This window comes from Lolium perenne, chromosome 7, assembly GCF_019359855.2.
Source record: "Lolium perenne isolate Kyuss_39 chromosome 7, Kyuss_2.0, whole genome shotgun sequence".
NCBI lineage: Eukaryota > Viridiplantae > Streptophyta > Magnoliopsida > Poales > Poaceae > Lolium > Lolium perenne.
Window position 1 is genome coordinate 36,416,459 of NC_067250.2, and position 17,475 is coordinate 36,433,933.

Here is a 17,475-nt window from a genome sequence, read left to right on the forward strand (position 1 = left end):
ATCTCATCGACTAGGTGAACCAGGAGGTGCGTCATAATATTGAAGAAGGATGGCGGGAACACCAACTCGAAAGCGACAAGACATTGGATCACATCGTTCGTAACCGTGGTAGAACTTCTGGATTGATTACCTTACGAGAGATTGCATTGAGGAATGCACATAGCTTCACAATGGCTACTCGAACATTTTCCGGCAGGAGCCCCCTCAAAGCAATCGGAAGCAATTGCGTCATAATCACGTGGCGGTCGTGAGACTTCAGGTTTTGGAACTTTTTCTCCGCCATGTTTATTATTCCCTTTATATTGGACGAGAATCTGACGGGACCTTCATACCGCTCAGGCATTCAAAAAAGATGACCTTCTCTTCTTTGGTCGGAGCGTAGGCTGGCACGACCTTGAAACCGTTCCGGATGCTGGTCATCGTGGTCTTTCAAACTTTGCTTTGGTCTGCCGTGCTTCCTTTGTATCATTTGACTTCCCATACACGCCCAAGAAGCTTAGGATGTTCACGCAAATATTCTTCGTAACGTGCATCACGTCGATTGCAGAGCGGACTTCTAGGACTTTCCAATATTCTAGCTCCCCGAATATAGATTTCTTCTTCCACATGGCTACGTGCCCGTCGGCTCCCTTCGGAACTGATTGTCCGCCAGGACCCTTTCCAAAGATGACTTTCAAACCCTTGACCATATCAAATACCTCGGTACCGGTGTGTTCCCGCAGGCTTCGGCCGGTGATCTGCCTTGCCGTTGTAATGCTTGCCTTTCTTTCTTCTTGGATGACCTTTCGGAAGAAATCGACGATGCCCAAGGTACACGTTCTTCTTACAATTTGGCAAATGTACACTTTCGGTCTCATGTAAGCGGTGCGTGCATGCATTGTATCCCTTATTTGACAGTCCCGAAAGGTTACTAAGAGCAGGCCAATCGTTGATGGTTACGAAAAGCAACGCTCGTAGGTCAAATTCCTCTTCTTTGTGCTCATCCCACACACGGACACCAGGTCTGCCCCACACCTGTAAAAGTTCATCAACTAATGGCCTTAGGTACACATCGATGTCGTTGCCGGGTTGCTTCGGACCTTGGATGAGCACCGGCATCATAATGAACTTCCGCTTCATGCACAACCAAGGAGGAAGGTTGTAGATGCATAGAGTCACGGGCCGGGTACTATGGCTGGAGCTCGCTCGCCAAAAGGATTCATGCCATCCGTACTTAGACCAAATCTTATGTTCCTTGCGTCAGCTGCAAAATCTTTGAACTCTCTGTCGATCTTTCTCCATTGCGTTCCATCTCGCGGGTGTCTCAACTCCCCGTCCGACTTACGGTCCTCTTTGTGCCATCGCAACAACTTGGCATGCTCTTTGTTCTGAACAGACGTTTCAACCGTGGTATTATAGGAGCATACCACATCACCTTGGCGGGAACCCTCTTCCTGGGTTTCGGCCCTCAACATCGTCACCAGGGTCATCGCCTCGATCTTATAACGCAATGCAAAGGTGCATACCGGGCATTCATTCAAATTCTCGTATTCACCGCGGTAGAGGATGCGATCGTTGATGCATGCATGTATCTTCGTAACCTCTAAACCTAGAGGGCAGACAACCTTCTTTGCTTCGTACGTAGTGGCGGGCAACTCGTTATTCTTTGGAAACATATTCTTCAACATTTTCAGCAAGTTTTCAAATGCCGAGTCAGCTACACCTGCTGTGCCTTCCATCTCAGCAAATCCAGTGTGCAGCCCAGCTTTTTCAGACCATCATCGCATCCGGGTACGACGCCTTCCCGTGATCCTCTAACATGCGATCCAAATTCTCCCTCTCTTTTCAGTTTCGCAGACGTCTCCGTGCATCGACAATGGTCCGACCAAGATCATCAACGGGATCATCACGTGCCTCTTCTTCACCTTCCCCTTCATCGTCCCCTTCACCTTCAGCATCCTCCATGAAAGTATCACCGAAATGAGCAAGATAGCTTTCATCGATGAAATCATCCCCTTCTTCATCTTCTTCCATTATAACCCCTCTTTCTCCATGCTTGGTCCAACAATTATAGCTTGGCATGAATCCGTGCCGGCAGTGCATGTGAACATCTCTTGAGGAAGAGTAACCCGTCTGCTGCTTCCATTTCCCACATCGACAGATAACCAAACCCTCCTGCTTGTTCGCATTAGCCACTACGAGGAAATCTTTCAAACCCGCACTGAACTCGCCGGAGAGTCGGTTACCGTACATCCATTGTCGATTCATCTGCATTATTATAATATAAAATATATAATTAACCATCATGCATTTGTTAAACTAACTAGCTACAAACAATATAAATTAAACAATGAACTAATGCACATTTTATCAACGACACATCAAAGGTTCAAGTTGCTAACCGCGATCGAGGAGGAAAAAATAAATGAGAAAGCTCAAGTGTGGCTCCAACACTTCATATCATGTTTGTTTCATGCTCTTGGGGCATTTCATCAAACACCTTATGTGCATAAGAGGAACCAAAATCAAACCTAACACCCACTTGTGAAGCTTGTGAAGAGAATGGCACCAAATGGCTAAGTGTTGGCTGCTGGATGGGTATATATAGGGGAGGGGCTTTAGTCCCGGTTGGCCTGGCCAACCGCGACTAAAGGCCTTCGGGCACCTTTAGTCGCGGTTGGCCTGGCCAACCGCGACTAAAGACCCCCCACGTGCACCGGCTGGCCACCGAGCGCCCTGGGCCCAGGCCTTTGGTCGCGGTTCTCCTCCCGAACCGCGACTAAAGGTACCATTTGTCGCGGATCCTGCAGCATCGCGACTTATGGGGCTCACCCGAAGCCTGTTTTTCCACCAGTGTATACAAATGTATATATAACTAAATACATCTAGATACAAACCTAGATAAATACGTGACATTTATTTTGATACAACAATAAACGATACTAGTAGGTAAAGAAAGAAATATGTATCTTTTGAACTATTCAAATATCTACACCCAAATAGTTTGGCAAGTGACAACAACATCAGGAAGATGGAAGAAGACATTTTGTTTTCATCACTCCATATCTCGACGATCGCTAACTGTGATTAACATTTTATCTCACCCAATGTGCATTGTGAGGTGCTCCACTGATCATTAGTATATAATTCGGTTGATCTGGAAGACGCGTCTTCAGCAACACACACCCGGACATGATTTGGTTGAAGTTTTTTTTTTAGCTTTAGCTTTATTACTCCCTTGTTTTTTATATGTAACCAAAAATACATTTTGCATATATATGGTCAGTAACAATAATTGGAGCATGGCCTAGACACACACCCCCCCCCCCCCCCCTCCCCCACACCGTTCGCCCCTATCCCCCACAAACAAATTACAACACACGATGACTGTGGTTGAATTTCATCCCAGATTTACTAGCGCCCATGCTCCAACGTGATTGTAACCCTTACTTGATGAATGGAAGCTCTTAATTTGAAAAAAAAGATATATAAATACTGGTACTAGTTTTTTTGTGTGGCAACGAACAGTCTTTTATAGAGCCACCTGTTCTGGATCGGTTCGATTCTGGGCCAGATTTCGGCCCAAATCAAGTCACCTCCCCGGGTCTACTATCTCGACCGAAACAGAAAGAGAAAATTTGCTACAGGATACCGTTATTTTTTAGCATTTGCTCAAACACATCGCCCAATTATGTCTTTATCAGGTACCATTATAATTTTGTGACACATTAGCCAGATCACACAACCTAACGAAAAACGAAAAGTTTTGCACTTTTGCGTGGGATGACTGGTTTTGAAGGCATTGGGCAAAACTTTCCGTTTTCGGCCAGATAGTGTGTTCTAACAAATGTGCTACAAAATTATAATGATACCTGACAAAGACACAATCGGGCGATATGTTTCAGCAAATACCAGAAAATAACAATGTCAAATTTTCCCAAACAGAAATCCAGCCACTGCCGCCGGCCGCCCGAGAGCACCCGGAGACATGGCGGCGACAACACGCGGCGCAGCCGCCGACGCCGCTTCGACCGTCGACGGTGAGGCACCGAGCCGCATGGTCCGTGCGCTCAATCGCGTCAGCGATGTACTGGACTGGAACCCGTGGGCGAGACGCTTGCCGTCGTCAGCAGCGTACTCGGCATTGTTGTCGGCGCGATGGAGATTGTTCAGGACGTGCGCTACATCGTTGATTCTGCAAGAGGCACTCTGGCCCACGGAGGCGGTGGCGCTGTTGACCTCGCGGGCGATGCTCTGAGCCGCATCAGCAACGTTTGGCCCCTGTCAGCGGTGATAGACCCGGTGCTTCAGTTAGGTAAGCCCCCGTCGAATCGTTTATACCACTGTTCTAAGTAACTATCTATAACTTTTCTGGATCCATTCCGTTCAGATGTAGGGTAATGTTCTGCTATTTGTGACAGACTGATATTGGTCATTGAACTGTTCGACACAGAACAGAAAACCAGTAGGTTAGTTTTGAAATCCACCTTTATTAGAAGGTCCAAATGCATCTACTATTATAAACTTGAATTACCAGGAAACATATCAACAAATCTGCAGCTCGGCACTGGGTACATCCAATACGAGTCTCAAACAGTTGCCAACCAGTTGAGGTTAATTATTGGACGTGTTAATATAGATGAGTACATTACCATATAGATAGCTAGATAAAAAGATGAACACAGCTAGGAAATCATCTATTATTATTCTATTCTATATGCAAAGCTAATTCTTATTAATAATTTTTGGAGGGATAATCCTTGATAGTTTTCATTGTTAGTGATATCTCCCTATGAATATATCGTGTATTACTTATTTGCAAGTTGCAACCAGTCCATTGTAGGGCTGCCGCTCCATTAGCACAACTATATACAAATGCCCAGCGGCACTCCTAGGACACGCCCACACCCCTTTGTTTTGTTGTTTATAACTGTGGAATCTGATATCATCTATTGCAGGGCCGAATTGGAGAACAAACTGATCTACACTGGAGACAGATCATATCATCACCAACGGAAACTAATCTGCCAAACGCAGAGAGATATTACATTTGAAAACCTTCCAGAGGTTTGTGACGACTTCCTTTTCTGGTTTGTGCTGAGTATAACATTCAAATTCACAAACTTGGAGGCATGATATTTTGTTGCTGCAGGACGTAATACGCACTATATTTTCAGAGTTGCCACTGCAAGATCTCATAAGGACCAGTGCTCTGTCAAGTAAATGGAGAAGTATGTGGACAATTTGTCCCAAACTAAGATTTGATGGCGGTACACTGTGTGGCAGTGAAACATCCAGGACACAACAATGTACTAAGAAGTTCATTGACAGTGTTAACACAGTCTTGCAACAGCACGAAGGAAAATTGGTTGACACGCTAGAGGTCAAAATTGAATTTTGCAGCATGCTAGTGAATCATCTCAATAACTGGGTTAGATTTGCTACAGCACATTTAACAAAGAATCTCTGTTTTGATTTAGCAATGGAGGAATTTGGTGGTCGTAATGATCATTACGTATTTCCCTTCGAACTTTTAAACATTGAAGCCATATCACGTTTAGAGCATATTCAACTTGGCTTTGTATCTTTAGCACTTCCTTCACAATTTAGTGGTTGGCCAAACCTGAAAAAACTTGATTTGCACTTGCTGCTTATTTCTAGAAATGACCTTCAAGATATGCTGTCAAGTTGTCCCAGTCTTGAGTGGTTGAGTATAGTTAGATGTCATCTTAACGATGAACTAAAAATTGACCGTCCATTCACCTGCCTGATATACTTGCAAGTTGCGCACTGCCAAATAACAAAGATACAGATACATGCTGTGAATCTTAAGACTTTTATATACAGGGGTATGCAGCTTCCACTTGACCTTAGTCATGCAAAAGAACTAGAAACTGTTAACGTTTCTTTTTTCGGTATAAATTTTGAGTATGCTCTCACCGTGCTTCCGAACGCACTTCCCAGTGTACGAAATTTGCATATGCAAGCTCGTCTTCTACTAAAGGTTTGTTCTTTAAATGAATACTTTATAAGTACAGACTCATTATTTTAAGATAACTTCCTATTTCGTCTTTAATGATTTATATTGCAGTCACCCTGGTTGCTGGAAAGCTCCTGCAAGTTTTTTGGGCTGAAGCATTTGAAGTTGCTGATGTTTCACCTTGATGATGATATGCACAATATTCTCTCATTGGCTTCCTTTTTGAAGGCTACCCCTCTCATTGAAATATTGGAGATTGATGTAAGTGCTCGCCCATGCCTGTTGTACTTCAAAGAAGTTAGATGAGTGTTGCTGCAATTTACTCTGTTATTATACTAAGAATGTTTTGCGTATGCTTATCGCCCTTTTATTCCTTCCTACTCTTGCAGTTCAATATCTTTGGCCTAATAAATGACTTGGAGACTGACTCTCTTAGGAGCCTTCCGAATTGTCCATATAACTATCTAAGGAATGTGTGCATTACTGGATATCAAGGTGACATAGGCCAACTGGAACTTGTTGTACATATTGTGCAAAATGCGCCCGCATTGGAGGTTTTGATTATAGACAGAACAACAAGAAGAGGTGCCCATGTGAATCAACACTCTGGAGAGTGGCCTGGTATTGTTGTTAGAAGACACCTTGATGGCAAACTGTTACCTACAACAAAACTTGAAATTATCTGATATCCCTTTTGTAGAGGGACAAATGTAGGATTTGAGTGCAGTGAGGCAGCTCGTGTCAATATGCTGTATAACTAATTATGCGGTCCATGTTGCTTTTTTCTCCTAGAAAATGTTCAGTTCATGTTCTGAACATATAAGATATATATTTGGGCCTTAAGTCGCTTCTACTCATACTCATTGTTAATGGGAGCTTAGCAAGATTTAATCCAAAATGCCACATGAGCTGCGGATTGGTATCAGATATATTGCAGAGTCCAAAATATAAGATTTGAGGTTGGATTCGTTTGCCTTACATCAGTCTGTCACATGCGTCATAAACGCAGCATGAACGCCTTCTGTCTGAAGAACATATCATCACCATGAGGAAGCACAGCTGAGCTAGTTACATGATTGGAACTTGGAAGTGCGTATCTGCTTCGGCAAAGAGCGTCATAAACACCTTCTGTCTGAAGAACATATCATCACCATGAGCAAGCGCAGCTGAGTTAGTTACATGATTGGAACTTGGAAGTGCGTATCTGCTTCGGCAAAGAGTAGTAAAGCATGAAGCCTACCTCCCACAGAGGAGTTTTCCATGCACTGGGCAACATGCTGGGTAATGCCAGATTGGCTTAATTGGCATTTGGCTGAACCTTGACCGAAGTACTTGATGGAGCGGAAAAGAGCAGGACCCAATCAAACATCTGATTCATTGAATCGTACCGCTATGGAGCCGTCCGATCAAGTTTCATTTTGTGCAATCTCATGGATGATCTCAATGGCGTCCTCCTCACAGTTATATGCAAAACTGAATGTTGATGGGTATGCGGACGTCATAACATGGATGTGAATGGTACTACCAGACTAGTTACATGTGAGCCTGTGAGGAGGGACTTTGCCTTGCGTTTCAGACTTTCAGGGCTACCAAGTATCCTTGAGCCTTGAGGTTTTCTGCGCCGAGATGATCCACTGATTAAAGCCGCATCTGAACATCGGTGGCTGTATCTTACCAAGGTAAAGAAACTGGATCTCTTAATCCAGTATGGGATATTCTATGGAAGCTGAAAGTCCCAAGTAAAATAAAATGAATTGCTTGGAAGGAGCCACATGGTACTGTCCCTGGACTTGCAGTCCTTGCCGATAGACATGTTCCTGTCTCACCTCAATGTCCAATGTGTGCTCAAGGCCATCATCTTCATGTGTTGCAAAAGAGGTATGTCAATCTTTGGGTGTCCTTTCCATACTTGGCTCATTGCTACCCTTTGAAAGATCGAGTTGGGTTGTCTTGGAAGAAATACTTCGTGATCAATTCCAAGTATGAACCAACGCAGCACTTAGTGATCTGAAGGCGTTAATCCTGGTGGGTGCATGGTATATTTGGTGGCAACGCAACGAACTTGTAAATGGAGAACAGCTTGCTCCTCCAGGTCGCACAGCCTTCTCAATCCATGCTCTGACAGCAAACTATGGTGGTGCTCAAGCAAATGCTGTTCCTAAGGAAGTATGGTGGTGCAAGCCTAAGCCGAACACTTATAAACTGAATATAGACGCCTGCTTTTGCCGGAATGGATCGGGAGCTGCGGGAGCAATCGTTCGAAATGAGAAAGGTCAGGCAATTGCAGATTCTAGCTGTACCCTAGATAACCTAACTGATGCAACTACGGCTGAAGCCTATGCCCTTCAAGAAAGGTCTACAATTGATCGAGCAGATTGGATGCTTGCCAGTCATTATAGAAACTGATTTTCTTGAATTTGTCCGGGCGGAACTATAGAAATTTGGAGCCCTTACGCAGCTATCCTAGCAGATTGCTTCCAGACTGCTAGCAGGATTGGTACTATATCCATTCAACATTGTTTGTGGCGCATAAATTAGCTATAGTTTGATATGATTCGAATAATTTTGTTCAGGGACTGTGATCACCTTAGTTTTGGGTTCTTTTGTGGTACCCCAACTGAATAATAGCCATTTATTTTTGTTTGTCCATCTAATGGTCCAAAAAAATTCATACCACAGTTCAAAACTTGACAGGTACTACCTCGGGACTCAATTAATTGACGCACACTCTTGCTAATAAGATGCATGCGGAAGCCTCCCTCCGTGTCGATTAAATCCGACCGGAGGGAATATGTTACATACCGGTGGGAATTTTAGCACTCGTCAGGAAAAAAAATGTGGACGGACCAGGCCCAATAAACGGTCCCAGCCTAATAGGGTTCAGGCCCAACGAGTCGTTCCAGCCTTCCAATTCCAGCCATGCGATGCTCCCGTCCCGTGCCGCTCGACGGAGTGCCCGCCGCCAAGTCCATCCCCTACCTAGGGTCGTCGACGGCACCGACGAAAGTGGAGGTGGGTTCTTCTCCGGTAGCTCCCCCACCGCGCTTCTGTAGATCCGCCGCATCATGTCCCCGTACGCATCCGGCATCGCCCTCCTGCTGCCGGAAAGGAATTCGCGCTCGCCGCAAAGGAGCTCGCCGCCGGCTCCTCGTATCGTCCCCGAGCTCCTCCCTCCGTGCCTGAGAAATCTTCCGGTGGCTGCGGCGGAGGAGGATATTGCGCTCGTCCAGGTTCGTGCCCTTCATGCCCTAATGCTTCTTGCATGCGTTCTGGCTGGACACCCTGCGGTGGTCGAAACCTCAAAAGCTCAAACTCTGGTAGAAGAACATCGCGATCTAGTTCTAGACATGTGTATACTGATCCGGGAATTGCAGGTGCCAGCCGGATTATTTGTCTGACTCCTAGCTAAATGGGTGTACTGTGAGAAAGAATGAGACATAGAGAGTTAGGAAATGCTATCATGGGTTACTGGACTGAAACAAACCTAATGCATTTTAGAAGTGTATTTGACAACAGCTAAAAACGTAATTGATACTTTCTGCCTGAATAATACCCGAAGACTGAGTTAGAGAGTTAGATAAGTATGATGCATGATTGAGTCTGATACTTGTAATTTTGAATTTTCCATGTAAGTGGACTCATTAATTGGGAAAATGTCTTCCGCTAGCAAAATAAATGGAACACGTAGTATCATATGCCATACCCACGTATGTTCTCTGCTTAGAAAATTTCATGGCTTGTGTATAACCTAGTGAAATACAACAAATTATGACCAGTCTCTTGCATATAATATTCTCCATATATTGTTACCTTGGTAAGTTCAACGAAACCTTAAAAGCTGGCGAGTTCTCCTAAAGAACTCAAAGTATTTTCTGCATTAGGCATTAACATGCATATTATTAGCAATGACTAATCTTAGTTTGAAAGAAAGTTCTTGTTTTGACCATGAAGTGTTCTCGGTTTGGCCATAAAAGAAAATAACTACTGCTCTTACATGTTGATTCGGTGTTAGATATATTTTTTAAATTAGTTTGCATGCTTCTAGATAAAATGAACTAGTTCGTAAAGCAGGCACGAAGTCTTCAAGCCCTTCTACTTGTTACTTCAGAATGCATGCAGTCAACCCCTTTCAACTATGACACAGTTATAATAAAACTTATTTAGATTTTAAAAGGCTTTTCTATTGGATAAAATCAATGCTCTAAGTAGTTTATTGGGGATTGCATTGAGGCCAAAGGACAAGTAAAAAAAGAACGAGCGTAGCCCTGTAATAGTTAATTGCTTATCTGTTCAATCCAGTTGTAGTTGCTCCAAAATCTACAATCATGGTGTTTTATCGCTGCCTTATAGTGTGCCGTGTCTGAACAAGTAAAAGAGAAAAGAGTTCTAATGCAGTCACTGACTCACTATCACTGTTCTTGCGGTTGTTTAATTGTCATAACTTCGCTATCAAGAAACCATCAATTTCTGATGCATTTTCCTTCTCTGTGCTTATCAAGTAACTTTTCCTTGTTTTGTTGTAATTGCAAGATGTTCACCGAGTCTTGCCTAAGGCTCAGGGTCATGAAAGGTTCAGATGCAATTGGACTTGGTATTTTCAGAGCCGTTGGTTCAATATCCACTTTTGTCTTTTACTGAGCACATGCCGTTCATATGTAGATAGTTGTATTATTTAACCATTTATTTGCATCATGATACTGCCTTATTGTTCAAGCTGTTTCTCAGGCTTGCTTCGCTGAAATACACATTTGCAGGAAAATAGTGTACTCTACAAAAGACTTGTTGAAAGCATGTTTGCATGTAGCTTAAATATGTTTAAGCACATGAGCTTTAAATTGAAATGCTAGTTTGCTTCCATTTCTTTTTATTAGCCCATTCTCTATTTTACTATATTGAGTAAATGGGCCTGGCGAGTTATGAAAGTGTTTGGATATAGACCCCATTCCCCATCGACAGAGAACCAAAATCGCTTTTGTAATTGTATTCAAACAGTGTCTTTTGATAGTTGATTCAGAAGAGCAAGTTCGGGACTCAAAGAAGATTGTGTTGCACAAGACAACATAAAGGAGCTCGAGGTTCTTAGACAGAAGTGATTAGATTTTCGGTGGCTATAGTCAGTGTAGACATTTTGTATAAGGCGTCAACAAGGCTGGAGATCATCTTCCCTTCCATGGCTAACTTGTTATGAATATTTGATAGCGTCCAGCAAAGCGCCGCAAAAGTAAACCAAACTAACCTACGCAAAGGTACCGAGAGACCTTGGGCAAGGGTAATAAAATCCCAAACCCCTATTCGGTTCTTGTTACATGGTAGGAGTTCCCTACCAGCCCACATGAAGCGAGCTAGGTGGCAGGTGGCATATGAAAAAGATATGATCGCCATCCTCCAACTCGCCACAAAGCGCACAGCTACCATCAGATGAGCCATTCTTTCGGGCCACCTGTTCAGCCGATGGGAGTCTCCCCTGTATCAGTTGCCAAAGGAAGACTCTGATCTTCGGGGTACTTTGGTTTGCCAATCCTCCTTAAAGTAAGTGATCGTTGCCCCCTGTGACAGTCTCAGGTACATGGAGTGGGTGGAGTACACACCGGAGGGCTCCAGCGCCCAGAAGACCCGGTCCTAGTCTGTCTGCACAGGATGTACATCGAAGATCCTGCACAAGTTCTGCCACTCCACCGTCTCCTCCATCCCGAAGTTCCTCCTGAATTGAATGCACCATCCCTCGGCCGACCTCACTCCCGCCATCGTGGCAAAGTGATTGTCGCAGCATGCGAAAAGGTTTGGGAATAGCTGGTGCAGAGGGCCCCTTCCTGTCCACCAGTCTAACAAAAAATAAGTCCTCCCCCCTTCCGGACCTTGTGATGTGCCCCCAGCTTGAAATGCCATTTCATTTTCTGGATAGAGTTCTAGAACTCGGAGCCCTTAGTCTGAACCAAGGGGGAGAAGAGATCATGGTCACTCAGATACTTCGTTTTGAGGAGGTCCACCCATAGGCCCTCTTCGTTCTGGTACAACTTCCAAATCCATCTGAGCATCCGAGCAATATTCATTGACTTGGTGTTGAGGATACCCAAACCCGCAACCTCCATTGGCCTACACACCGTAGCCTAGTCCACCATGTGGTATTTCCGTTTATTTCCAACCCCTTCCCAAAAGAAACGGGATCTCGACGTATCCATCGTCCCATGCGTAGAGTCATACAGGAGGTATAGACCCATGGCGAACATCGGAAGGCTTGATAAGCAAGAATTCGTCAGTTCAAGTCTTCATCCCGACTCTAGGAACAACCCCTACCATGGATCCACCCTGTGACCCACCTTCTCTGTGAGAAATAACCAGTCCGCCACAGAGAGTCGCTTGTCACTCACTGGCAGACCTAGGTAGTGCATCGGGTAAGCCCACAACTTACAATTAAGATCATCAGCGATCTTGCGTTGTTCCTCCACCCTGACCCCTGTTACTAGTGCTTCACTCTTCATGAAGTTAATCTTCAAGCCCAACATGTTCTCGACGCATAGAAGGATGAATTTGACGTTCGCCACGCCCAGTTGAACGGGATCAATCATTATCATAGTGTCGTTCGCGTAGATTGAAGATGGTTCACTCCCCCTGGGATGAGGTGGGGTACCACTCCCTATATGTGCCCCGCCTCACTAGCGTGGGACAAAATTTCCGCTAAAGAGTTAGCCATGAAGTCAAATAGGATAGGGGAGAGTGGGTCTCCATGAAGCACTCCCCTAGAATTCCTGAAATATGGACCAACCTCGCCATTGACATTCACCGCAGTTTATCCCCCTGACACAAGCTGCATCAAGCGGTGAATCCCTTCCTCGGCAGGGTCAATATTGCTTGTTGAATTCATAATATCTGGCGGAAAACATGCTACGGCAAGGCGTAAGCATAGCCATTCTCCTGTTCAACTTAACTGAAGACTACAGCTACACAACCCGCTTGTATTACTTAAGATGGTGCAAATACGCTCGAACATGTTAAGCTCAAAACTACACACTTATACCAATTTTCGTCAGGACAGATTAAAGCAAGGTTCAACATGTAAATACACACTTTCATCATATTTGTTCAAGTTTAAACTCAATTTCTACTGCCATGAGTAGAAGTTTTGAACTGCTCTGGAGTAACATAGACGCATGCCGCTGTAGACACATTAGTGATCGCTAACAAGATCGATGCAGGACGAGATGTGGACTGTGGAGGCGCGTTTTTTAGAGCATCGCGTGCTTGGGCTTTGATAATTCTCTCACTTATCCAATTGTTGGGCTAGCTGAACAATGTTTTTTTTAATCTATTATCTACGTTTTGCTGGGCTGTTGGGCCTAACCTATAATCCTAACCGTTGCTCAAATCATATGTCTCTCCTCCTTAGGAGTGGTAAAAGGTATTGTAAAAGAAAGCTAGTTTATTCTTATGGATGTAATTAGCGACCTATGTTCATTCCAAGCGAAATAAAGTGTGCCATGTAGGCTTTCCCTAAAACAAAAAAGAAGCTGGACAAATGATGTCCCGAGTGAGTGATGTTTTTGTCCTGAAAGCTTTGTAATCAGAATGCTGTTAGCCATTTCCTTGCTCATTTGCTCATTTCAGTTTGTCACGGTGGGTTAGGTATCTTTCCATGAACAATTTAACACCGTTAAATAAATGTTTGCCTTTGGTTCTAGGAAAAAAAGATTTATTTTGATCAGTTTAACAGACGTGCACGCATTTTAAATAAAATATGAATTACATGTCATAAGAATTATATAATTGGAAACCATTTTAAATATGAATCTAATGGTATAACATTTGTAGACATATAACTTATATTTTATTAACTATATTAATGGTCAAATTTTATTTTAAATTATATGCGCGCATTGTTAAACAAATTATATGCGCGCGTTGTTAAACTGTACGAGAGTGCGAAAACAAGGAGCTGGCTCCTGCCTTCCTTTCCGCGGAGCAGGTTGACGTGGTTGCTCACAAGGCGCTCACCACCCCCACAAGGCGCACACTGGCCAGCCCTTGAAACTTCGAAGTTGAAAACCTACCGCCATATCTTTACTATTAAATTGTAATAGGTGGGTGCCTGGTGTCACAAACATGCCAAACAAGTATTACAAACAGGCCAATTTATTTTTTTCGTAGGCCCAACATCTATATACAAACATGCCAAACTATTATTTCCTCATCGTGAAGCACAAGTCGCAATCCTGCACAATCGTACTCGAGTACAGAATTGGCAGGCTAATTCATACCACTTTCAGAATCAGTTTCCTACTTGGTTATATAATCCCTGACAGATCAACAGAAAGTAAACACTTTCCGACTCAATTTGCTACCAATGCCCGTCAGATAAAAAAAAAGCTTATAATTTCTGACTCGGTTACAGAGTCAAACAAAGCGAACGCCTGGCTATTTAAACAAACCACAATCACTCGGTCATTGCTGAAACGTTTTGTCTCTGCTCCTCTCTCCCAGGCGGCGGCCAGATCCCATCTCCACCGGCGTGAGCTCTGGGCCCCTCTCCCTCCACTTGCCGCTCCGGCGGCAGGAGGGGGAGGGGACCTCGTTCCTCCTCCGTTTTGTAGTTTGGGCTTGTCTGCTGTGGTGCGTCGTTGGGGTGGTGGGAGCGGCGCCCGGGCAAATAAATCTGCCTCAACTCCACTCCCACACCGGCGGCGACCTTCACGGCGGCGTCTCGGAGTTGTTGGCAACGTGTGCTTGTCGATCTTTCAGGTCGGCAGCTTGGTCTTCTCGCCGTTCTTCAGATCTGGCGAGATCTGTTTCTCGACGTGTCACTGGCGTTTGTCGTTGTCCACGATGGCGCTGGGGGCCGGGGCGAGGTGGTTCTTCTGGAGCGAATATGTTGGTCCGGAGGTGGTGGATATGCCGTTCTTCTCCGACTTCGCCGATGGGAGGCGGCGTATCTTGGTCCAAGACAGCACGGGGACGTCCCCCGGTCGACGTGCCACAGCGACATGTGCCTCGCTGCTTACAGCAGGCCTGTTCATCGACTCACAAAGCCTCGTTGGCAATGGTGCTCTTTTGGATCTTGCAATGGTGGAGGCTCGGCGTCTCTTCTTGCGTTCGTCTCGGCGGCGTTGGAATTGGACGGCGGCCGCTGGCTACGGTGGTTGCAGGAAACCCTAGGGATCGTTTTGTATTTCTCGATCTTTTAGGATTTTATCTGCAAATTCAGGATAATCATTTTATCCCGGTTTGTCTTTTAGTTTCCACATGTGTTGCTTCATGTAACTTGATTTTCGATTAATGAAATATGTGGTTGCTCTCAAAAAAAAAAAAAAAAAACAAACCACAATCGATGACACGGCCTTCTGCCTGCTTCTGCGGACAACCGAGGTCGCACACGCACATAAATATACACGGCCGTGTTGCCGGCCAATGCGGCTCCGGTAATCCTCTTATCATCTTCACAGAACACTGCCGGGCATCGTCTTAAACATACTCATAGATTCCATTTGCCATCTTCTTTTGCATCCTCTTGATCTCGATCACGGATCTAAAATCTGATTGTCTCCTCCTTAATCTTTACCTACACAATCTTTTTGACCAAATATGAATCTGCTGAAATAAGATACTAAGAACTACATTACTTTTTGACCAAAATATGTGCCCAAGCATCCTCAAAAAATTCAGCCATACAAAATTGTAGAGCTAGACTGAACCTTCTGGAATAAGTTACTAAGAACTACTTTAATGTCAGGACAAAAAAAATATAATGCTATCAGGACACCTTCCGTCGAGGCTGACCCTGGCTAGCCAACGCAGGCACGACCGGCGACGTGGAAGACCTTGCACGCTGGGAGGTTCAAGGCGGATTTTTTTGGCAGCGGGGATGACTACGGGGATGGCGGAGCAGAGGCTGGCACGAGCAAACAAACACGCAACAACGGAGATAGAGCGGCAGACCTTGTCTCCATCGGATCAGCGAGCGGCGGAGAAGAGGAGAGCATGCCGCCGACACACGGTGGGGCTAGGGATTGGGAGCGGGATGAGTCCATGGAGGAAGGGGGCAGACGGCGTGCGTAGCGTGGCCCATTGGAGAAGTAGGGGGACAGGGCGAGCCAAATAAAGAAGATAGGGGAAGTGAGCACAGTCTGAGTGAAAAATGTCTTCCTTATTGTACCTTTTTTTAGAGAGAGAGAAAATATGAACTTTTTAGTAGATTTTGAAACAACAAAATGTGTATACCTCTAGAACCAATTCATCTATAGGTGATAAATTTCAGACAATGGCATGACTACACGATATATATTGTTAATTTTTTTCTTACTTTATTCATCTGTACCAATAAAAAAACTCAATTCTTTTTTTTGAAGTGTTTGCTTTTGAAGATAATAAAAAGATTGTGTCGATGTGATCAGGCTTGAGTGAACGGAATAAACACCGGGGTTTATGCAATAAAAGTCTTCCTAGTTCTTCTTTTTATACATGTTTTGTATAGAAAAATTAAATTGTTACCTCGGTTTGAACAAAAAAAGACATATTTTTGGTGCTTCAGAAAAGCAACCAACTAAGCAACCGTGTGATATTGTTGGAAAATGCCAAAAACATATCGAGAAAATAATAGATGCCGTAGCAACGCACGGGTATTCAACTAGTATTCATTAAGATCCTTGGCGGAGAGTATCAAGGTTCTTTCATCAGCGTTGGAAATTTCAGGCTTCCATCCCTACGAAATTCGTAGCGATCGAGGTGATGTTTGTCTTCGAAAGGGATGTCTATTCATCCAAGCAGAATGCACTAAATTTTGCGGTGCATAGGACCATGTGATAGAAAGGCCCACGAGTGACCCATTGTCGGTTGGGACATGCTAAAACTTCATCCATTTTAATTTTGTCAATGTACATCGGATTTGTGAGTATATCTAATGGATTCTCGTTCATATGTGTCGGTTCTACAAGATTTGAACTACTTCAAGGAGCTATATGAGAACAAACCCTTCACGTTGACACATTGTTGGAAGGATATCAAGAAGTGCCCCAAGTGGGAAGAAAACTTATGCTTCATCGATCTTGAAGAGGGTGTCCAAGCACAGGTGGCCCAAGAAATGGTGTCCGTGCGGTTCGGCCAAGAGGCCACAAGGCCACCAAAGAAGAACTTAAGCGTGATGCTTCATCACTTGCATTGTGTTGTGGTATTTTCGTGCTAGTAGTTTTGTTTTTTCGGCAAAGGCACACATCTAGCAGGATCAGATGGTAGCACACAAGAGACACGAGGTTTATGCACCTTCGGGCCCTGGCACCGTGCATGATAAAGACCTTACTCATGTGTGTGGCGGATGTATTATCTCTGATATGCTCAGTGACGAACCCTGGGGAGACGAGAGCTCGTCTATGGAGTGGATGTTGGTGGATCTCAGGTGACTTCTGAAAGTAATGTCTTTGTTTGCTCGGTTGCTCCGCGCGGGTCCTTTATATAGAGGAGGACCTAGGGTTACATGTACCGAGTATCTTGCTATGTTAGTAATTAAGTGGATCCTAACAAGATATTACATA

General features: G+C 44.4%; 1 long non-coding RNA gene and 1 pseudogene across 1 annotated transcript; both read left to right on the forward strand.

The window, feature by feature from the left end:
* Nucleotides 1–3,936: 3,936 nt before the first annotated feature.
* LOC127316125 (putative F-box/FBD/LRR-repeat protein At3g49030) lies at nucleotides 3,937–6,892 on the forward strand (annotated as a pseudogene).
* Nucleotides 6,893–8,858: 1,966 nt separating this feature from the next.
* On the forward strand, nucleotides 8,859–10,816 carry LOC127317813 (uncharacterized). The gene is made up of 2 exons (XR_007861475.1): nucleotides 8,859–9,189; nucleotides 10,490–10,816. It is a non-coding gene; the product is annotated as an uncharacterized lncRNA (long non-coding RNA).
* The last annotated feature ends 6,659 nt before the right edge of the window (nucleotides 10,817–17,475 follow it).